This window comes from Callospermophilus lateralis, unplaced genomic scaffold (assembly GCF_048772815.1).
Source record: "Callospermophilus lateralis isolate mCalLat2 unplaced genomic scaffold, mCalLat2.hap1 Scaffold_708, whole genome shotgun sequence".
In the NCBI taxonomy this organism is placed as follows: Eukaryota; Metazoa; Chordata; class Mammalia; order Rodentia; family Sciuridae; genus Callospermophilus; species Callospermophilus lateralis.
Window position 1 is genome coordinate 528,070 of NW_027515187.1, and position 25,005 is coordinate 553,074.

The 25,005-nt window shown below is 40.6% G+C and overlaps 1 pseudogene; it reads left to right on the forward strand.

Annotated features, from left to right (window-relative positions):
* Nucleotides 1–24,750, forward strand: part of LOC143388609 (short transient receptor potential channel 7-like) — a 63,791-nt pseudogene extending 39,041 nt beyond the window's left edge.
* The last annotated feature ends 255 nt before the right edge of the window (nt 24,751–25,005 follow it).

The following is a 25,005-nucleotide window of genomic DNA, read 5'->3' on the forward strand; positions in this document are numbered from 1 at the left end:
AGTTACAGGTAGGAGTTTCCACCAAGATTTGATGTATAGTCTAGCCAACAGGTTCCATTTTACCAGGAAAACTAACATTCAAAGACAATTCTGGTTCTCATTGAAGAGGCAATAGGTTGATGCTTCAGGGGAAGGAGATTCAGGAAAAGTCAGTTGTAACAGAGGGACTGCCAGAGTTGAATGGGTCAGGGTCAATGTGGTGAGGTGAACCATCTTCTGCATTTTGCTGAGCCCAGTGTATTATACGTTGAGATTCCCAACTTTGGCTCATTGGCACTCTGCAAAATGTTTTAACCAGGACAAACTTTGTGCAAGTTTTACTTGGCATTACCCTTTATGGGACCCTAAGGATGGATCCCCAGCCTCCTTCAGCCCTCACTATTTAGAAATCACATTGACCTTGTTCTCTGCTAACTTAGTGTCTGGTATACAGTAGCTCCAAAGCACAGAATTACAACTCTTCATGTCACCACCCAACCACTACCCAATAGATGGCCAAACCTAGGACACTCTAAGTATCTTACCCCAATTTTTCTCCATCACAATCTGCCTAAGCTGAGCAGTCCTTTTTCTACTCGTAATTTTCAAATTTCCTTCTTCTACCTAAATTATACATAAAAATGAAAGGTATCCATTCTCATCTGAAAATATTTTCATGATCATTTTCCCTTTCCCAGCAAGCAAGCATTTACTTACCTCTTTCTCTAATGTGAAGTGACATTTTAATGCAGCAGCCCTGGAAGGAGACAAAAAACATTAACTCAGAAAAATAGTTGAGCTCCTGCAGTTTGCCAGGCTCCCACCTATTTGCTGAAGAATCTGGGCTCCGGAAAAGCAAAACTGCTCTCCTATTGCCAACTACTATTTATGAGTCTGAGGGTTGTTGACATTGATTAACATTGAAAGTGACATCTGGTCCTTATGTAGTTTCTAAATAGACTGGTTTCAACCAAGAAAGCAATAAGGAAGCCTCAGGAGGATATATTTGGAGGAAAGTAGTGGTATGAGAGTGACATGAAACATTCTTTTTTCCAACATTTTGGATCATTATCTAGAAATTAAGCTGTGTGTTTGGGAGGGAGAGAAGTTGGTGTGTTTCTAGGAAAGGAAGGGAGGAAATTTCTCAAAGATAGTTGGAAAGATATACCTAGGGGAAGGAAAAGAGTATACCAGGGGAAACTCATTAAAGAAGTGAAACAACAAAAAGTTCAAGACGAAAAGTGTCTACTCATCAGTCAAGTAATTTAAGGAGCCATGATTTGCCATACAAATGGATTTGTAATAAAAAAGAATCCTGTAAAGTGTAAATTGCATTGGAGTTTTAAATGTGTAAGTTACAAGCATTTTTCTAGCACATATAGAAATAATACCTGTGTATAAATTTCTTCCAACTTCAGTGTGTCAGCCTTATCTTTCTAGTAAATTCCTATGCAGAGCAGTCACTATTTTAGGTTGGTGCTAAATGAGTAAGGTATTATTTCTAGCATCTTAAAAGTTCATTTCCTTATTATTCCTCCCTTACAATTGGCTAGTAATCAGGCCCAAATATTCGCTGCTTTGAAAAAGCCTGGATGGGCTATGGCGGGTACTCAAATCATTTAAAGAGCAAACTTAAAAAAAATACATTCCTGTGCCTCATTCCCATGGATTCTACAATTTTAGCATGATCTAAAGTAACTCTAATGCAAGTGATCTGTGGACTACACTCTGACAAGTGCTGACTTAGAGAAGATGTCCTCTAGGTTGTGTGTCAAGAGAAACATCTCTGTCTTCTGAATCCAGCAATTGCCCTTGGTTCCAATGTGTTCCATTAAGTTCACACTTGGTGGACAATTGCTGATTGACACTGCTGTGCTGGACAAGCTTATCTGTAGGGCTCAGTGTGACACACCCCTGATTTTTCTTTATTTTGTTAGAATGATTACAGGAAGTTATCTATGCAATGCAAGGATTTTGTGGTGGGCATGCTGGACCTGTGCTGAGACACAGAAGAGGTAGAGGCGATTTTAAATGGTGATGTGAACCTCCAAGTCTGGTCCAACTACCACCATTCAAGTTTGAGCCGGATCAAACTTGCCATTAAATATGAAGTCAAGAAGGTAAGATTTCCCATCTTTCTTGGCCTTCCTGCCTCACTTCACAGGGCAGCTGGCCTAGCTTTGTGCTCATATTTCATGTTCCTGTAAAGTGACTGATTACACCCAAATTCTCTCCAGACAGGGATCTGCCAGTCTCACAGGGCTGCTAAGATCCCACCACCTTTTCCCACCTCAATTCCCAGCCTCCAAATAGAGAGAGAGGAATCATGAGTCAGCCCATGACTAGACCTTTAACCTGGAGAACAGAAGAGATTTTCAGACTCCAGACTACTGGCAGTAGTGTCACAGTGAGGAATCCCATTATTGAAAGCCAGTTCCAAATCTTGAAAAACAGATAACTCAGGTCTTTCAATAGCATTTATTGTGTTGAAAATGGTTTAGAGTAAAGGATTTGTGGCATCCATGGTCCTCAAAGGATTAGAGAAATTTATTTCAAAGTCATATGAAATCCCTTAGTGGGAAGCTTAAGTAGACTTTCCCAAAAGTAAGCTTGTTCCACCTCCTCAATAGATATCAACATGTCTGTAATGATTCTTGTCACCCAATAACCCTTGCATCGTAGTGTCTGATCAGATTAGGTCCTAAGGAGCAAAAATCACTTGTATTTCCATTTTATATATATTTTAAGTCTGTAGAATCTGCTCTGTTGGCTGACATTATTCGTCCTGATGAAAACTGGAAAGCTCCAAAAACTTGTATGGTTAAATGTCAGTGGACTTTCTATATGAGCAAGGCAGAGTGGATCTGTCTTTGAGGATTTGTTTTTATTTGGGGGGTGGCTATTTCACATGTAAAACATAAAAAGTATTTTTAATACCTCCCAAATTGGCCATTTGAAGTGTCTCCTCTCCCCTGATTATCTTACTTTGTGTGAGGTCAACCAGTCTTCAAGAAATGACATGGATCTTTGGGATTCATCTAGAAAGAGCTTCCAAGTTTGATAAAATATTTCTGCCATTTTATTTCAATAATAGTCACAAATCCTAAGAAAAAAATTGATTTTTTCCAAGACTCTGAGTCCCAAAGATCATATTGATAAACCATGGAAAAGGTAGCCTTGAGATTCATATTAGAAAGCAGAGAGTTTATTGCGGTGCTTGGAAAGGTCAGATTGTGGTTTCAAGTATAATAATATTTTCTTAGCTCAGGGAAATACATTTTTTTAAACTAAGCTAAGAACTCCCTGATGTTTTTTACTAAAGCATGGCATTCACTTCCTGAAACTGCTGAGATATCCATGCCCTTGAGTTCACATAAACCTGCGGTAGAGGCTGCACAGCACTAGTAAAGGTGAGCTTGAATTTCCAAAACTGCAAATATTTTCTTCCCTCCCCAAGCCAGAGTGTCTTTTTGCCACTTAGCACATGGGAAAAGTGAAGATGTCTTTGAAAAGCCAGAGAACAGGAGATGATGCTTGATGTTTGAAAATTTACAGTCACAGTTTCAGCTATTCATGAGCAATTTCAAGAGTCCATGGCATGCAGATATTAGCCATTTTTCTGAAACATAAAATAAGTCTAGAGAAACTGTCACCAATGGTAGAGTGCACAGTAAAGCCAGAAGTCTTGACACTTCCTCACAGCTATATGTTCCCTCTCATTGTCAATTACCAAGTACAAATGGCCCTGATATTTAATGACAAGAAAAAGTGAAGCCCTCCATAAGTATGATGGTTTAGTTCAGAATAAAAATGTTTCATGAGGGAAATTATTTGCTCTGGGGTATTTTCCAACTAGGAGAGTCAGAAAGGTCTCAGGAAATATCCATCATGAATGTCAAATGTCTGTTGCCATCCATAGGCAGAAAGATGATCAATGACCAGCATAAAATGCCAGCCTTGCTCATTTCCAGGGGATAAATTCTTTCAAACCATGTATACCATTATGCAATAGTAGGCAGACTCAAAGCTTTCCTTGACATTTATTCTATCATGAATTACTGGTGAAAATATATAATATCAAAAGGCATACTAATATTATAATGCACTTCCATTTTTAATTTATTAACTTTACCATGCTTGCGTAGGCACAATCTAACCTGGATATTTGAGTTATAAACTAACTAGCACCAAGGCCTAATTACAAATATACTGCCTTTTATACCTGATAAAGCTAGAGTATTAAACCATAAAAAATTCCTATGGCTCTGTCTACATGATGTAAAAATCAACCCATTAATCCAGTATCAAAAAAAAAAAATAACCTAGTTTATCTTGGCAGTTCCTTGAGTTGCTAATAAGGTGTTACCTTAAAAAGAAAAAGATAGTGAAAGAAAATGTGTTGTGTTCAAATAGATTTGGAGACCTTAAATTAACATAGTCAAACAGATTTCTATGCTTAAAGACATTATTGAGTCCTTAATGTACATCACTACTCTAGACCTCCTCATCCAGGGCTATTTTGGATAACAGTATTCTCCATCTCTCTATCTTAGCCCCGGGGAAACATACCTAAATCTCCTTCTCAAAGGCCTTCTTCTCATAACATAAACTGACTCTAAATAAATGCATAGGGGATTTCCAGCCCCACCAATAATGAAGACCCAGTCTGGATCCCAATTTGGCTCATTTGGACCCAGGCTGTACCCCTAAAGTGAACCCAGTGTGTGTTGTGCTCAGTGACATGTCACAGACATCAAGACCCAGGTCTTGGTGTCCTGTTCAACTTGTTCAATGGACCAGTTGTCTATTGGACAACATGTCTCAGTCTTCTTTGTTGCTTCTCCATCTCTGGACTTACCATAATGATGTTTTCCCTTCCTTTCCCTATATCATCTCTTCTCATTCCTTCCTCCAGTCTGCCTTAATTAGGATCAGGTGAATATCCTAGTCACTACAAGAGAACTATGTGGTCATTAGTCCTGTAGGCTCAATTGTTCAAGGAGGATGGAGCAAAGAAACTCAGAATGTCCTGTTTGCATGACAGAAGGTATAACTTTATCTTAAAAGGAGATAGACATAATTAAGCAAAAGCCTGCTACTGAAAAAAATCACAAGAAGACATGAGAATATTTTTGGCAAAATAGATTATTATCAGAACAGAAAGCATATCTGTTACCATGCAGCATTTCCAACAAGGGTAATTAGTTCCATCTAATCAATCATTTTAGCCACCACCCATAGGATCTACAGACACTTACCTCAGCCTGCTAGAGAACCCAAGGAGAATAAGACAGTGTATAAGCTATCAGTCTAGTGAGTGAGTTGGGACAAATATCCCATGACTTTAACAGCAGCAACCTGTGCACAGGAGGGCGTCCCTTAACTACTTAACTATCTGAGCAAAGTTAAATTCACTGTCTAATCTCTGTTTCAGACTTCCAGTTGGTTCCCAGTTCTATCATTGTGGGGTGCAGCTTGGCTTGGACTCTGATCATGGTATGAGCCATCTTTTCATTCAGCTGAGAGGCTCCCACTCTCCTCAAGAAACAGTTTCACTGCTCCAAAGTCTTCAAGACCCAAGAACTTAGGGGTTATTCCTGACTTCAGAAGCTATTCTCACACAAAATAAGGTTCTGATACATGTCCATGGGGAGGAAGATAAGCGCACAGGGTCCTGGGAAGGCCCTACTGTCTCTACCTCAATAACACACTTCCCTTTTTCCTCATGCTACTGAATTAAGGAAATAGTATTTTCTATGATTTTCATTCACTTACATATTCCTCATTTAACAAACACTCAATGATGTCTACATATCACCAGTTCTGTGCTCAGCACACTGGAAGACCAAGGCCCAGGCTTTGCTCTTGAGGGGCTCATGTAGTGATAGCAGAAATAGTGAACAAATGATACAATCCTGTCTGAGCAGGGCACAAAGGAATGGGAAAGGTGCAATATAGAGGCCAAAGGATATACTGGCTATCACTGTTTGGGACCTTAGTAAAATTTTCCCAATGATATAGTTTCACAGAAATATCTGTGGCGGGGGGCAGTGGGGGAGGCTTCATGAATGGGAAGTGCTAAATAGGATGGCAATTTAGGCAGAGAGAGGTAAAAGTGAAAATCCACAGATCCCTGAGAAAGAGAAGCATGTTCAGGTAATGTGTTTAGAGGAGTGATCCTTCCCTGTGGCTTTATCATTACAGGGAAAGAAATAGGCTGAAAGTTTGCCAAGAACCAGACACTTGAAGGCATTCATGCCAGGTACTGTCTCCTGAACTTGATAGTGCCAGGACTTTCTATGATGGTGGAAATGTTCTATTTTCTATTTTCCAATATGGGAGTTATAAGCCTCATGTGGCTAATTAGCATTGGAATTGAGGTTGGTGTGATTATGGAATAATTATTTATATCTTTATAAATTAATTAATTTAAAGTTCAACATGTGGCCTGTGGTTACCAAATTGTACAGCATGGCTGTGTATCCTCATTTGTACCTTCAACAGGCTTTTACTGAATGATTACAAAGTGTGATTTACCAAACACTGGGGACATAGTAATGAATGAAAGTAGCATGATCTTGGCCATCAAGAGGGAAGACAGACCTTAATCGAAGCATCACACAAATAACCTGTAATACTCCAATTGTAAGTATTATGAAGAACATGAAATTATGAGAGCTTCTAAAAGCAGATATGACATAAGTAGGGAAGTGAATGAAATTTCTCTAAGGAACTCATACTTCAAGAGCAAAAGAATATAATCAGTCAACCAGTGGTGGGGATGGCATTTCTGGCAGAAAGATCATATTTAAAGTATATCCAAAGGTCCTGAGGTGAAAAGAAACCAAGTAAGAGGAACCAAAAGAAAGAGAATGTGACCAAGTTAGACGGCATGGGAAGTGAGGTGTGGGATGAGGCTAAAAACAGGCCAGACAATGCAGCCTTCCAGACAATGCAAAGTTCTAAATAATTTGGTTTTTATTTTTGTTTTGGTTTTTGTTGTTGTTGGGTGTTTGCTTTTTGTTTTCTGGTTTATTTTATTTTATTTTATTTTTTGAGGGTTAATCAAGAGTGATTTTAAAGATTGGGATATCCAGGGAGACAGCTTATCATCTGAGAAAGTCTTAAAACAAAAAAGGATGGATGTGGATACAGCATTTTGTTGGATGAAAGGGACAGGATATTAGTCAAGATAGGCTAACTTGTGCTGTGTTGACAAAGAAAACCAACATTGCAGTGACTTTTCAACAAATTAAGATTTATTCATTGTTTATCCTATTTCCATCTTAGAACAGGATCCACTCCAGGAATTCAAGCCGATAGAATAGCCAACATGTCAAATGTTTCCACTATGCCAAGAGGTAGAAACCTAGAGCCTAGACCTAGAGACTCACCCCAACAATCACATGCTTTTACCTGGATGTGGCACTCTTTGTTCCTGTGCACTTTATGAAGAATTAGTCAGACCTCCTACACTACCTCCAGAAGGATCAGGGAGTAGAATCATGCCATGGTTTGAATGGAGAGAAAAACAGAGCAATTTGGGAAATAGCACTAATGATCACCACAGGAGAAAAGCTGAGGGAATTCATACTGAGAGCTTCAACTTCTCTAAGTAAGAAGCAGAATCACCACCTGAGGTAGAAGGCAGACTGAGAAAGTAAAAAGAAAATAATGTTCATGAAAAGTTCTGTGGGATACTGCAGAGAGAGCTGAATAAGACTACAGACTGTAATCCTTTGTCAGTCGCCTGCATTCTTAATAGAAGTGGAAGGAATCCACAAAGAATGGTAACATGCCAAGCCAGTGTTCTCCATAAACTTCTATTTCCTGATGCCAACTTCAAGATTCTTTTTATACATTTGGAGCCAGAAGAACAGAAAATGTGTCCCATGGAAGGTTTCCCTCAGCAAAGAATGTCAAGGAGGGAGGGCAGTGGTGGAAGGACCATTTCCATCTATATTGCCTGTCTAACATTGAGCCAAATGATCATCTTCTGCACACTTTACAGTCATGCCATAAATGGCCCCATTTTCTACTTGGAAAAACTCCTAGTAGAAAGCAGAATTTGTTGAGTAGAAGTATAGTGTTATGGCTGGAAGCCTGGCTGCTTGAGTTCCCACTTAGTAGATACGTGGCTTCAGACAAGGCATTTCATTTGCTAGCCTAAATGCCTCACAGACAGAGCGGACACTGCTGTAACCCTCAAGAGCCTCTCAGAGACAGAATGATGCCCAGGAGCAAGTACACAACTGGCATACATCCTCTCCCTAGTGTGGTGACCATGGGTAGGACACTGGAGAGAGGGTAAATGACCTCTGCTGGGTCCTGTTTCATTTCCTCTGTCTGCCCAAAGCACAAGGCAGAGCCAGTGAGCACAAGAGACCTGGGGACATCAGGCCTTTCTAGAGGACATCTGAGGGGCCAGTCAGACACTCACATGCTCTGAGCAGACATTCCCCACTGTGTTGTCCTGCTGAGGTATCATTCTAACAGATGCTCAGAGTTAAGGAGATCAGAGCTGTCACAGACAGTTTGGCTGGTCAGGCACTACCCCAACTGCGCTGCATGATACCAGTAGCTGCCAAACACTGTTAGTGTCAAAAGCATCAATCATCATCCTCTTTGGAGATTCCTCTGAGCACTTTCATGGCTCTAGCCTGGTCATGTGGCATAAAAATGATCAGTTTATTAATCACCTGGCTCAGAAGGGCTATCTTTTACATGAGGAAATTTTGTTTTCATCCAACAGAAAATCTTGAAAAACAAAAGAAAAAATATATTATGTAATTGTGATACCCTTTTGCATGGAAAAATCCCCCCCCCAAAAAAATAGAACCTATTGGGCAGTGGTAAAATGTTGCGGCCAGAGCCTGACTGCCCATGTTCGAGTTACAAGTCTTTTACTTACTAGCTATGTTCCTTTGAATAAATTATTTAATTTCTGCACCTTGATTTTCTCATCCATATAACAGGAACAAATTATAGTACCTAATAAACAATGGTCAATGTTTCTTACCACACATAATGTCCCTAAGACATGGTAAGTACATAATAAATTAGATAAAGGAAGCTGTTTGGCATCTTGGTTTTATAAGAGAACTACCTTTAAGACTAAATCAGCAATTCCCAACCTCAGCACTACTGATATTTAGGCCATATAATTCTTTGCCATGGGGATTCTTCTGTGCATTACAAGAGTTTTAGATGAATCCCTGGCCTCTACCCAATAGCACCCTCCCCTCAATTTTGTCAACCAAAAAAGTATCCATCCAGACTATCTCTAATGTCTTTGGGGAAATTGGGAAGCCAGAATCATTCCCTGCTGAGAACCTCTGGGCTAGTTTTCAGCATCTAGGCCATGACCCCTTAACTTTAAGGCCCTGGGGGCAGGGATTGTAGTTATATGGAATATATTGTATCTCTCAAGACCAGTGGCTCTCAAATGATGGGCCCAAATTCCAAGTAAGAAAACTACTTGGGAGCTTTGTTAAAAATACCACTGCCACAGACTGTCTAATCCAGTTTGTCTGGGTGGGCACACAGCAGCTGGTATTTTCTAAAGATGTGCTAATTATTTCAAATTTTATAAAGATGGAGCTCCTACAAGGTGGGGGCCTCTCTTCATTTATCTTGATCTCTGATAGCTGATAACAATACACATTCTATATATAATGTAAAGCCTCCAATTTGACTAAATGAATAGTTGGTTTATTCAGTGGGACATCAAAGGCTTTACTGCTTCTCCAATTGTAATTCCCACTTGTGATTAAAACCCATTAGAATCCAGGTGACATTTGAGACTGGCCCCAGTGTTTGGGTCTGTCATATACAGTCCTTTCATTGCCAACTGCATGCAGATCACTGAGTGAGTGCTTCACTGAGTGCTATGCAGAGGATCTTGAGAGTGCTCCCTCCTGTTATTAGCCTTCATTGCTGCCCCATTCCCACATCCCACCACACTTAGAGTGAAGAGGAAGGGAAGAAAGAGTCTGATACTTTCTCTCTGCCCTTCTTCAGGCATGCTGCAAATCACCTGACAAGACTTTCTCTAATACACTGATAGCGCTGTGAATTTGCAAAAGAGATTTCAGATCTTTAAAGTAAGGATTGTCACAGCAGGGCAGAACATGATTACCTTTGGATGTTTTGCTGCCTTTCATTCAGTTCTTGTAATACATAAATATTTGTATGAAAGGATAATTCTTCAAAGCATTGTTTTTCTCCTTGGTTATTATGTTTTCTAAACCATGTGGACTTAGCTTGTTTAATCAAACTATATTCATTGTGTGCTGTGTTTGTTAAGAAAGTCAGAGTCTGATTACTATTACCTCCTTATTTGGGGATTATCAGGAAGAGAAATTTTTATTTACCATTCAAGACAAAAACATATACCCACTTACTGCCCTCCAGAAAAGATGCAGTCAGAAATATTTACTAGCCCAAAGTGGGAAAGATAACAAAAGCCATTTTCAAATTGTCACGTTTATTCCAGAATTAAACAGATCTTAGAAACTACAATCTTTCCCAAGGACCCGTGACTAACTCTAGTAATTAAGCTAAAGACCTACTGCACATTTCTATCACATTATTTTTGTACTATATGCTCATAAATAGATTTAGACTTTTAATGAGCACTTTAACTTTCACATATTCATCCCATTATATGCCAAAGTGCATTATTCTTTTTAACATTCATCTGCCTAAAGCCACTTGCACATTTTCTTGATAAAAGGCAAGTTTTGTAAGTATAATTGTAGATGAAAATTTCTGTTTAATAAGGATACTTTATGTAATCTAAGCCATAGTTATATTATGCCTAGAAGATGACAATAGAGTATAATTAACAGGTCTGCCTTCCTCTTCTCTTTTCCCTACAAATAGACAGACAGACACATACCTACACACACAAACACACATGTACACACACACACACACACACATACACACACACACCAAGAAAAAATTAAATAATTGAATTATTTCAGGCCCCAGCTTATATCTTTCATCTATAAGCCAGGTATAGTCTGATACTCATCACTACTGGAAGCAGAGCCTAAGATAAGGGCTCTTGAAAGTACTGTTTTACTAAATCATGATCTCATGAGAAACCTACATTGATGGGGCAGAGTAGGATGGGGAAGGAGAAGAAGCTAAATTAAGAGGTGGTTTCAAAGAAGTCAACCCTCAGTTTGATCTGGAGAGGCGCCTCAGAGTGGAGTGTGTTGTAGGTCCACAAATTTGCACGTTATTAAGGCTAAGGGTTGGCCTTTACCTATTTGTATACCTATATCAGTCAGTCACCAGTTAGAGGTCTCCCAGAGTGGGGGGTGGGGGTTACATAAATATTTCTGGACAAAGTGGTTCCCATTGGCTGGAGGGAATTTCTGAAAAAGAGTGTATCTATGAGCCCTCAGCATCCAGCACCCCAGCATGTAGGGCTGGGTGCTCTTTACTAGTAAGAGGGATCTTGGCAAGAAACCAATATCCTCATGCTCTAAAGTACTCAGGTTTCAACCACTAACTATGGCCTACAAGCTGCTGCATGATTTGGCTCCTGCCTTCCTCTTTAACTCATGTTAGAATAAACGACTCACGTTCCTAAATTACACTAACAGAGGTATACTTTTGGTAAGAGGGCAGGGGGAATTAGAGGCCCCTTTGGAACTTGGAGGAGTTTGTGGTAAAATGCACAGCACAGAGCTCTGAAGAACCTAAAGAAAGCCTAGGCCCATAGTGCATGGGGAAAATATTGGAGCAAAGAACAAAGACAGAGGAAATGGAACTTGGGAGGGATGCTTACGAAGAAGGGAGGTTGAGTGGTTCTCTCTGATTAAGTGCCAGCAGGAGCTGTGTCTCTGCCCCTCTTGTACATGCTGCATCCTCACATCAGCCATTGTCATGCTTTCTCTGTTTTACTAGTGAAGCAACTGAGACCCAGAGAGGAGGAGCAAGTCTCATAAATTTTAGCCCAGAAATTTACATAAATGGAATAACATAAGAGGGCATCTTTTATAGCTGATCACTTTCACTTAGAAAAACATTTTGAAAGTAATCTACATTGCAGCATGAATAAGTGTTTCATTTTTTAAAAATTGCAGAGTGACATCCATTCTGTGGGTGTTCTATGGACCATCACTTTCATTTACCGACCCCCTGGGTCATGGGCACATCTTGCCTCAGTGTCTCTTGGCCAACTTGACAGCATTCTTGCTTTCTGATGTGATAAAATGTTCCAGAATCTCCTGGCACATGTCTGCTCCATGCCTGGAAGAGACTATTCTCCAGGGTGAACCTGTTCCCTTGAGTGGGAAATGAACTGTTAGGATCAAAGTCTGGGTTCTGGGAAGCCCTTAGCTGCTGGGATATCCACTGATGACAGGATTTGCAGCAGATACAGCCAAAAACATCTTTTGCTTTGTTTACTTGATTGTTTTTTGCTATTTATAATAAACTATGTGGAGTTCATCCTGGAACTTCTAGTTCAAATGTAGGGCCATGGTATTCTTATTTAGCCTCATCAACCTTACCTTTTTTTTATTGTGGTTCTAGAGATCAAACCCATGGTTTTTATTTTTGCACTCTAAGATTCCAGGTTCACAGTGAACCAACATAACCATTCATTTTTGTATTATCTCAACACACACACACATACACACACACACACACACACACACACACACACACACGTTTCAATTAACAATGCCAAGTTTCAATTAACAATGCCAACACTTGCAGGAGCAATATTTTGACTGAAAAGAGTTTATGATTTGCTAGCGGTTGCTTTTTCCTCACAGAAGTGCTGCTGGGATATTGGTTTGCAATGCATTTTTTCAGCATGTGGAACAGCTCCTCTGGGTGATTATGCTCTCAACCGAACACTATCTAATTTTATTTGGTTCACTTTACTTTTTATTTTTAAGGATTTTAAAACTGTTTTATTATGTAATAAGGTTAAATCTACAAAATAAGATTTGTCCAAAGAAGCTTAGCTTCTCTTCCTATCCCTTCTATTGTATTCCCTCATCTTTCTGTAGACAACCACTTACAGACATTTATCTTCCCAGGTCTTTTTAAAAATTTTAAGGAAATTCTCTCTACATCCACACCCCCCTCCTTTCCTAATCTATTATAGTTGCTGTTTTTCATTTTGCTGTTTCACTTGACCATAAATATCAGAGATTTATGGAAAAGTTTCTCATTGTTTCTGACAGCTGCATAACCCTAGTACTGGGCAATACTGTAGCACCCAGTTAATTCACTGGGCACTTCACAGATAGAAAATCTGGTTGTCCTAAGTCTTGTGTATCTCACAATTGGAACTGCAATGAATTGAATTTACATTTTGAAATTTACATTTTCAAATTTTTGCCAGTATATTAGTGAGTTAGGTCCCAGGATTGGGCTAGCTAGGCTTGAAAGCCTTATATTGTCAAATCTGGATTTTTTTCCAATGCATTAATTCATTTAGGGTTGCAAATGGTGATACTTAAATCCCAACACTCTTTATTTATTGATTAGAATAGTTCTATGATGACAGATTTCCTTTTACTACCTCTCAGCCCAAATACCTGCTGGTTCACAACAATGAAGGTTCTCAGGCACACTCCAGAAGTAACAATGAAAAATTTTGTCTGTATGAATCATAAGCATATAAGTTTAGCCATATTTGGTGTATTTCAATACATTGGTATCTTATAATTTTAATTTGCATTCCTCTTATGAGACAGGTAAAAGAAGTTGAATATCTTCCCATGTTTCGAAGAGTCAGTTGCATTGATTATTTTTTTCCACAAAATAAGTGTTCATATTTCTAGATTTTTTTTCAGTCAAGGTGTTTTTTTTTTCTTTAATAAAAACATTTTTATGAGTTAAGTCTATTGATGGATATATGTACTTTTCCCTTAGTATATCATCTGCCTTTTTACTTATGCTTTTTTTTCCATATTTTTTTTAGTAATAAAATTAATCAATCTTATTGCTTCTAGACATTAAACCATATTTACTAAGGTTTTCTTCATTCTCAGGTTAACGATGAATTTGCCCAGTTTTTTTTTTCTAGGACCTAATGGTTTTCTTTTGGTTTTTCCATTTAAATATGCAACAACTTATCCTAGCTTACAGCATTAGTAGATTCCACTTTGTTTCCCATGGGGCTGTACAGATATGCAAAGCTGTACAGCTTTGATCTACTGACTTAAGATGTGTTGTTTCTTGTATACTAAATTTTCATAGTCATGTGAGTCTGTCTCTGGATTTTCTCTTCTGCATCCTCTCTATCTGAGCACCCACACGAAGCTTCTTAAAGGATAGATACATCACACTGTGTTGACATCCCAGAGGTCTGGCGCCTCCCTCTCCCCCACAGTGCTTCTTTCTTAGGGTGTTAGTCATACTTGCTTGTTTGTTATTCCAAATGAACTCTTTCATCAGTCTACCTGCGGCCCCCCCCACCCAAAAAAACCTGGGGATTTAAGAAAATTTAGATTGCATTAAATTTATTTATTAATTTGACAAATCCAATACCTTGTGTTTCCAATAACTTTTTTAATGCAGAGTCCCATCAAAGAACACAGGTTGGCTTGGCACCTGTGTACTAGTCTGCTTTTGTACCTTCCATGAGTGTTTTGTGGCTTTATTGTGGATTAATAATTAATAAATGAAGTGTTTTATGTTTTTTTCACATAGGGTTTGGACCCTCTTTTGTAAGATCCACACCTAACTTTTTCTTCCTTTCTTTTTCCCCCAAAGGCGTATACAGGGGTTTGTTTATGAAAGTAGGTACATATTCAAAGGGTCATAGGGGTCTCTCAAGAGAGAAACTGTGGGGTAAAGCAAGGACACATTTTCAAGGGAGAATGCCCGCCAGGTTTTTATGATGTGTACTTATTTTTCTCTGATAATTTTAAACTTTATTCCTCACTAAATTCTCTTAGTGCCATAGTGTCTTTCCCTTTGATTCTTTTGAATTTTCCACATATGTAATCAAAAAGTGAAAAAAAGTATTTTATATTACCAACTCAAAGAAATGTTTGAAATCTGAATCTCTGAGACAGTGTGCCTCTTGGGGCTGGGATTATGGCTCAGCCGTAGTGCACTCGCCTAGCATGGGCGGGAACCAGGTTTGATCCTCAGCACCACATAAAAATAAAAGCATTGTGTTTTGTTCGTCTACACCTAAACAATAAATATTAAAAAAAAAAAAAAGAAAGAAAGAAGTACTTCTCAGGAACCGTGTGAATGCAGTCGATGCAATTGACAAAACTTGTGGGAAGTATATAAGGAAAAATATTGGCATGGAAAGAAAATAGAGCTTTTTACCGATTTGTTGTTTTATTGGTGTATTACTGTCACATAATAGCAGCATTCATGGCCGTATTTGTACATGCACCTGATGTGATTCCATTAGTCACGTACCCCAGCCTCTTTCCTCCCACCTGCCAATGTGCCTGCTCTACTCTATGGATCTCCCTTCTATTATTGTCACCATTATTTTAATTAGTGCATTATAATATTTACAAGAGTGGGATTTGTTGTGATATAACAGACGTGACAGCTTTTTTAAGTGTTCATCTTGCAATCTCCAACTCATAAGGCTAGAGAAGCATTACAAAACGATGTCACTGTTTTCTTGGTCCCTCTGACAGCCCTTTTTTCCTGTCTCCTTTACTATGTTTTCTTAGGAGAGTCTCTGCGGCATCAGGGTCTGATTTCCTCACGGATTCTCTACCTTTCCACTGTTTAGGGTTCATTTCAGCTCCTCTTTATTCTTCTGCTTGTGTCTCCTGTTTCTGCTTCTCTTATTTTTGCCATGTTTTTTGTTTATGTTTCCATTGGAAAGAACATTGGAGTATAATCAGGACTACACAAAAAGACATCCACTGCAGGCAGGTCTTAAAAATATGTGTAAATCTTTCCAGACATGTCTTTTTATTTTATTTCTGGGGGGGAAAAAAAGAGTGTTTTCGTTTTGTTTTGTTTTGGTGCAAAGGACCTAGCACATAGCACAGCTCTTCCTGAACATAATAGGTAATAAGAATGATCATGAAGATCTCCATCCCATGGGCAGCTCCTCAGCGCCAGGTACACTGCCAGACATGGGGCTAGAAACTCGTCCATTCCAGATACCGTTTACCCTGCTGTGCATAAAAGGAAACCTTGGCCCTCACTGAATTTACCTTCCAGTAGGAGGACAGAAAATTATAAAATGAATCCACAGACTGAAGAGGATATTCTTCAGCTCTGCCTTTTCTAGAAAGTGGAGGTTTGGGAGGTGCGAGGCTGGGGCAAGAAGAATGTAGAACGAGGACACAGAGGTTGAAGGTGAGCTGGAAAGGGGTGTGGCAGGTGGCAGGTTCTCATGCACCAGAGTCCTGGGGAAGGGGCTCCCAAGGACGAGTGTCTGGGAATATTAACAAGAGACGTTCCTCAGCCTCGGCCGAAGCCATCTTCTCTGTCTACTGGGAAACTTATCCCCACAGAATTTAACTTCCTCACACTCCCAGATCATGCTATCTGGTGGCTTATCAGAAAGCCAGACCACTTTGTTAAGAAGGTGATGGGGCAGGGGTGACGCATTGAACAAGGGGAAAAAAGGAGGCAATGGTGACCAATGGGGAGGACACTTTGTAAGAGGGTGAGTCTTGTCACATGAACTCAGAGAGGAAAAGGGGTGGTGGTGGAGGGCTTCTAAGTTCCCAGAAAGACACTGGCTTTGACTTGGCAGGTGATGAGGAACCACTGAGGAAGGGCCTGGAGCAGAGCGCTGACCCATCTGACTTGTGTTTTCACAGGGCACAAAAGCCCTGCACAGGCAGTGATTCATCCTAGAGTACATGAAAATCTTCCTGGTAGTCACACAGAGAAGGTGGTGGAGCTAGCATGTGAACCCAGGTATGAGGCCGAGGTCCCCGCTGTACCTACGAGGAGCATTTCCTGCCTGATATACTAGTTGCAGTTTTTTTTTTTTTTAATTTTTTATGTCTCTTTTACACCTCCTTTTCAGGTCTGTGCATTTCTGGTTGGTGGAGAATGAAACTGTGCTCAGCCTGTATTTTTTCCCTTATGCCCCAAATGCATATTCATTTCTGCCATGTGCATGACACCATAAATTGCACCACGAACGATAAAAGAGGTGGACAGCAAGGGACTTTCTCTCAAGATATTTATAGGCTAGCTATAAAGAGAAGACAGAATTTTTCTTTAAATTGTTTAAATCCAATGATTTCCACTTTTGGCGGGGGGCAGGGGGTTCTTGCTTGTTTCATTTAATTATCTGAAAGAAAATTGCTATTTCTTTTTCAAGAACACCTCTATCCAAGAACCAGAAGCAGATAAAATATGGGATTCCCTCTTTTATTTTATAGATTTTGTCTTATAGCTTGACTGTTCCGTTAGCACAGTAAAAGATGACTCCCTGGCTCCCCACCCCTAAGCCTTGCAAGCCCAACCTGTGATCAGGAAATCCAGCTACGTGCATTCTATTTCTTGCCTCATTGCCAGGAATAAAGATTCGGCAATCCCTGCTTAACTGACAGTATTGCCAGGGACACCTGAGGCACAGCAGAAACCAGCCCAGCAGTTCTGCTGAAGCTGAGCTGCAGCTTCTGGGCAGCAGGTAAGTGTTCAGTACCAGAATATGCTCCTCTCTCTTTGATGAGGAGATGTGACAGCTGAATATGGGGTTCTGGGTCAGAAGACACTGCTGTCTCCCTTCCAATGCTCCTTCAGTTATTCTGAGGACTTGAACCCAAGAGGTGTGCCCTTGGAGCCCCTGAAGGAGGCCAGAAAAGTATCACATTTTAGGGTAACCAGCCCCAGATGAGGATCACAGGTTTGAGGTCTACCCTGGTCACCATCTGTCTATGGGATATGTGCCCTCCAAGAAACAATTCATGGAGTCGACCCATTTTGTGTACTCCACACATTTGGGTTTTGCAGAGTCCACAGGGGAAGCCAACAGGATCATACGTGGCCTTTGCAACTCCTATAATTCCTGTTTGAAAGCCTATCTGTGTTCACCTGAGTTTGCGTCTGTGGTCATGTGACTGTGCAGTCCCTCTGGCTCTATAGATCAGAATAAACCCTCTGTATAAGTCAGCTTTTTGTTGCTGTGACCCAAAGCCCTGACAAGAACAACTTTAAGGAAGAAAGGTTTATTTTGGCCCACAATTTCAGAGGTTCAATCCATGGTTGGTCAACTCTATTGCTGTAGGTCTGAGATGAGCAGATCATCAAGGCAGGAGGACACTCTATGGGAAGTCAGTCACCTACAGCAGCCAGGAAGCAGAGTGTGCAGGTGGAGCCAGGAGCAGAGCATAATCCACAGTTATGCCCCCAACGACCTACTAACATGCCCACCTGCCAACAATTTCCACCCAAAATCCATTCAGATTATCAATCCATCAAATGCATGAATCCACTGATTGGGTTTCAGCTCTCACAACCTAATCGCTTCATTCTGAACATTGTTTCGCTGTCTAACACCTGAGCTCTTTGGGGGATACCTTATTTCCAAACCACAGCACCCACTCATGGTCCTTCCAGAAGTATATGATGACCTTCACTTAGCCAGATTGTTCTCCAAGTTCTTCCTCTCCAGCCAGTGAAACTCTGTGGAGATTTCTGGCAGCTGTTCTTCACATTCTGCAGTTCTGGAGCTGCCAACCATTGCTCACCACAACTGCTTCTCACCTGGCTATGTATGCAAGCCATTCATTCACTCAGTCCTCCAGTTAATACGTAAGTGTCAAGAACTGATTGCTGCCAGGTGTTGTGACATCTAGAACCCATCATTCCCCTTGGGAGGCTGATGCTCAGGGCAGTTTGTCTTTATGCCTGTTGCTTTCCTGTTTGAATATCTTTGTTGTAATAATATTACAAAAGAGTAAACCTTTCATGGTACTATGAGCTCTTTACTGATCAATTTTCTATATTGTAAAAATCTCCAAGATTCAGTATTTAAAGTCATTATAAATAGGAAGTCCTGACTTATTTATCTGTAAATATCTACTTAGTAATGGTGAAATCCCCTCTCCCAGGTACCAAAAATGATAGAAATGAGGCTACTTTTAATTTCTTTCTTCCTCCTCTTCCTCTTTCCTTCCTTCTTCTTTTTCCTTTTTGATTAAGTTGTTTGAACAAGTTCCTCTGGGCTACAAAAACAGAAGCAATAGTGGTATCAGTCAGTTTCTGAAATAAAACTTTAGATATAACTGCTGTATTAACTAGGCAAAAGTTTCTACTGAAAACAGAATACACTTGAAATTTGCAAAAGTTAGCCTGTGAATAGTTTTGTATTGATTTTGAAAAACTTACAATTCATTTTTTAAATGTTGAATTGAATTTACATATGGACTACCAAATAGTACACAAGTATAAGAATCTAGTTATTTTCAATTTTCAATATCAATTCATTTTATTTGTTATTCAAATGTATTTCTGTCAATTCAAATTTAATTAAATATTTTTGTGTGTGATCAAAGTAAATACCAAATGAAGGTGATGGGGTGGATCATGGGAGTAGAAGGGTAGCAAGATTTGGGATGGAGGTCTTAACAGGGATTGTACACTGTAGCATTTCTTCCTATGAGAACAGCCCCACTTCTATCCATAATCATTATATTTCAGATTTCTTATCTCATGTGTGTGTGTGTGTGTGTGTGTGTGTGTGTGTGTGTGTATGTGCATGTGTGAGGTCACACAGAGCAGAACTAATCCAGAGAGCTTCACCTTCTACCATCTTGGAAATCAGCAGGCATCTTAGAGTTGACAGGGTATGTTCTGGGTTTGATAAAATATGGTTAGTGGTCTGGATTGCAGGAGTCTTCTATCCATATATGGTCATGCATGTAGTATGTACTTATGTCCTCTGTCTTGGTGAACTGAATTTATCTGCTAAAATGTTTTCCATTAAATCTAAAAGTCTTGGAGAAACTATATTTGGGCTCTCAGAGCATTCCCAGGTGTGATAATCAGTTGGCAAGGCCAACTGATTTCTAGGACTACCCAACAGTGAGGAAATACCTTAGATTCCACTAAATCCAAGGATGGAGAATGACTCCTCGGGGTCTTCGTTGTCTTCCAAAGCATCTTTTGAGTGCCTACCATGTGCACTAAGGATATGGTGGTGAGCAAGGCAGGTGAAAATCTCTGCTCTGGTGCACTGAGGTTCTAGAATGCTGGCATGGGTGTACACTCCTTGATGCAGCATTAACCTTCAGTAGGAGTGCCAAGATGTTCATTTCCTTTCTTTCCTGGTCAAGATCACAACCTTGAAATGAGAGGGAGGTCCAGCGTCTACGCATTTACTCCTCAGCCGGCTCTTCTGTCTCTTGATGTTGTTTTCTTGCTGCAAAACTTTTGCCATGATGCATTGGAAAAAGACATGTGGTTGTTCCTATAAGGAGCATGGCTGGAAGAGCCGCAGCATACATCTGTACACATTAGAGTCTAAGAAAGTGTTCCCAATCCTTTAAGAAAACCATTACTTGACTCACTGCAAGATAATTGCATTTATTCAGTCAAAGTGAAAATGGATGCAGATGGGATGAACTAAGAAAAATTCCTACTGTTAAATCACAAAATAAAGCCACTTGTTCTGTAGACTCTATGGCCTGGGATACAGTTTTTAACCAAGAAGTGGGAAATTGCTTGGTAAATTTCTCTTTTCTGCTTAACTAACTCCTTTAATTAATTTTTACTGACCTACTCCTCCTTCAACATGAAAGGTGTGAATAGATAAAGAATTGGTCTTGCAGACCTGCCTTCTAAAGTCAAAAAGTAAAGAGGGAGATGGATTCGTTCTCTTTCAATTTGGGATAGAGCTTTGGTGTGTTAAGATCTGCAAACTGATTATTAGCCACAATGGTACAATGTTATCTCATTATCCCATTATTTCTACTTTGGCATGATAAGAGCTTATGTTTTAGATAAAATGCTAAGATGGGATTAATGACTAAAGCAAGGAGAATCAAGTTTTAATGAGAAAAGTACACAACATCAAGAAAAAACTTTGTGTGCTGTCTCTACTTAAAGGAGACAGGCTAAAGCTCTAGCACAATTTCTTCTATCTTGAAGAGCCACCCTATCTACTAGTTTGATCAGATGGCACCATATTGTCATCTTTTCATTAGTAAACAGAAGGTGTAGTGTCATTTAGAAACTTGTTTCCATGTGGTAGAAATTATAATTGGTTCTAGAAGTGTTCTTTTTTTTTGCAAGATGTTAATGCTGATCACCAGGGAGGCCAGCAGTCCAGAGCACTGTGGTTCACTAATCTTATCATCCCTGAAATTTATCAGTGACCTGCAGAAAAATTCCTATTGAATGTCCAAATTGTTGTCTTATATTGTCCAATAGACGGTAATGCAGAGAAATAGATACACAAGGTTATCAATCAGTGATCAGATACTTAGTATAATGAAGAATTTATTTTACTAGTAATACTGTAATCTATCATTTTAAATTATCTGGATTTAGTTGTGGCCCTGGCCTTGATGATAATTTGGCTTTCATTTAAGCAAAGAATACTTAACAGCCTGTAGGACTCTTCTAGTTAATTGTAAAGGACACAGGTGATAAGGTAATCCTAATCACGTTTAAATATTCTTTGAGCAGATTCAAACATGCAGCAAGCAGGGAACACCCAGAGTCAGACTCCTGGGATGTCAGCCATGAGCCTGGCCTTCCAGTTGACTGGTCAACCAGAGTGAAGTCTACAGCACAGGTCAGGGCCTTTGTGAGGGAAAGGGACCATTCCTCATTTTCAGTATCCTGTAGGGCCTCTGACAACAGAACAACTGAGAGTTTGGTAACTCCTAAGACTGCCTGTGAGATAGGTTTCATGAACTGTGTGTTCCATCTCCAATGGGGTGGCCTCCAGTTCCACATGACAGGAAGGCAGGTGACTGCCGCAGTCTCTGGCTGGGCACAAGATCATGAGCCACTCGAACAGGAACAAACTTTATTTGAAAGAACCGCCAATAACACGTCCGCCCGGGAAGCTTCCCGATCCACCCACGCGGCGTTCTGCTGGTTCCTTCCCGGAACTCTAGCGCAAGCACCTCCCCGGAATTCCCTCCTACTGCACTTTCCCAACCAATGGGAACTCTCCAGGAGTCCCGCAGCAGGAGTCCGGTATCCATATGAATGTAATTTTTAACATAATCATATCATCTCAATGGCTAGCTGGCATCACCTTTCAATCAAAAATGCCATGCATCATATTAATTGGCTGTGGCTCCCAGCAGGTGACATGTCAGGTCAGGGACAAATGGGTACCCATCTTCCTTATGTCACCAGGCAGGACCTCCACTTATGAGAAAGGCACTGCTGATCTTGGCAGCTCATGGGAACATTGAGGCTGAGGGTGACCAACCACCCAAAATGCTGCTTAAGACCCCAAATGGGGATGTTCTGGATATACTGGACAGAGCTTCTCACCTTGTCAGAAGGACATCTATACTTTGCATAGCTATCATCCATCTACCTACCTACTTTCCTATCTATCAATATATGTACATGTATATGTATGTATCTTTACACAAATGTGTACATATGCATATGTATACATACAGACAGATATGCTTCATGGGGCTGACTGTGAAATGTTTGTTGCCTTGTTAGTTTTAGCCTTAGGATTATTCCATTGTAAAAAAAGAAAAGAATTGTAAAAATACTTTGGCTAACAGTCTCTTCAAAATTCTCATGTGTATAAAAGCCTATTCTCTGCATTGTAATTTGAAACTGATGATGGTGTTGCTGTTGACCAAATCTGACACATAGCACAGGAGTGTCTGAAGTGAATTGGAGATATTATCATCATTTAAGCTTTTCAGAATTTTAACAATTCAGTAAAGGGTGGAGGCAGACTCTCTAAATCGCAGCACATCTAAAAATTCCCCTTCTTCCTGGGTAGCAAGGCCCATCTGTTACGAATCTCTTCAGGTATCTTTCCGCCATTGTGAAGAAACATGAAAGACACAAGTCAAATAAAGGTAAGTGAAGTGTCCTTGGAAGAATCAGAGAAAATGAACACTGCATCTCACGAGGTTCAAGGTCTCCCTTTCTCTCCTCCTTTGAGCACCATGATTCTTCCGCATTTATCCAGTCACTGAGCTGGAGATGGAGCCCTCAACCTGGGTGGTGTCAGAGAGTCTTCAGGTGTGAGGACCAACGGGAAGGGGAGGAGGATATGGACAGAGTTCCAGAAATCAGGATGTGTGAAGAGTCTTCTTGCTGTCAGAGCCTGAGCCTGCAGAGTTCATCACCCCTGGTGTGGTGTCCAGGTGTCTGGAAGCCCACTGGCCTGTCTGCAGTGCAGCAGCTAAGCTAATATGCACTTCTGTAGGCAAATAGAACATTTTGCAGGTAATTCTGATGAACAGTACCTAAGAGTTCCTTGGGCTTCACATAATTAAGAATAAACAAAGAATGCTGTCAGTTCCCTTGCGTTCGCTATTGACTTGATTTCACTGGTGCTCCGTGTCTCCAGTGGACCATTTTATTTGATCCTTGAGCTACTTAATTTCTGTGTCTTGCTCACACACACTTCTGCTCCCCTAAACATGCTCACGGGCTTTAACTCTGTGCAATAGGAGCTTCTTTCTCCTGAATCTCCACTGAGCATGCTCCAGGGGATTACTGGGGTATGGTCTGGACTGCCACATCCCACCACCTCTCTCTTTGGAAGGAAAGGTGGTTCAGAGAAGGGCAGAGTGAGGAAGGGGAGAAAAGGCATTACTTCTCCATGATTCCTCAGCCCCCCAGACCTTCTGAGATGATCCCAGCCAGATCACCCACAGCACAAGGCTTGGCAGGAGCTGAAAGGTGGTTCTTCTGCCTCCTTGCCACAAATCAAGTTCATACTCTTATCTTTGGCTCAAACTCTGCTCATTCAACCAGATGAACATAGACTCAGAGCCTTCCATGTAACTACAATGGAGACAACGAGGCAGCATAAAGGCTTTCTGGCAAAGCACAGATAATGGCATTATATCTCATCCTGTTTTAACACGAAAACACTAAAGACGCTTCTGGAAAAAAAGGTGGGAAAGGCAAAGCTGGAGATCCTGAAATCTTGGATAAATGTTAGGGCTTTAGCCATGTCTCTAGTCTGGCCTGGTTTACTGTTCAAGGCAAAACATGACCTTAGAATCAACCAGTTCAGTCCTTTCCTTTCCCAAGTGAGAATCGGGTGCCCAAGGGCTACAGCCACCTGGCCATGGGTCACAGAGCTGGTGAAGGCAGACCAGCAGGGGACCGGCTCCTGACTTGCAGTCCAATGTTTTTTTGTGGCAACTCAGAGCAAAACAAAAGCATAGGGCTGTCTTCCCTGCCCAGGCTCCACACAGGGAATGGCATGATGGCCAGAAGGGTCCCCGGGGAGAGGAACCAGAGATTGAAAGGGGACGGCCCTGCAGACTCATTAGCCATTCCTGAGCTACTTCTTTCTATGGATCTTCTCCAGGATCCCTGCCACACCTCCAGAGGGCTCCATGCAGCTCTGGGAATGGCAATTTTCTCCATGCTTTAATACTAGTCTATATCAGATGGATTAGTGGACATCATTCTAGGTGAATTTTAAAAAGTCTAATGTTGCCTGAGCAATTGTGTTCTGCCTTGTCTTCCTCACTCCTCTTTTTTTCCTCTTAGGTTCTAGTTTTTCAAATTCAGACAGAATCCATTGTTTTTGTGGTCCCTTTCCGTCTGCCCTCTCTGTTGAGCAGCAGTCTCAAAGCTAGACAGAAAGCAGGGACCGGATCACTGTGAAGTGCATCGAGATCCCTCAGGTCAATGCACAGCCTTGAGCAGTCCAAGGCAGGTGCTCGCCTTGGCCCTGTTTGAGTCAGTGATCTGCAGCCTTGGGCTGAGCTCTCTGCTTGAGTCTCTTCATTTAAGAATGAGGATAGCTCTGAGCACTCTATTTTACTCAGTGTCATGAAAATAAAATGTAGGTCCAAAACACATTTATAAGTCTTCAAATATTAGATACTGTGTAACCAGACCCTACATGTCTATTCTTTG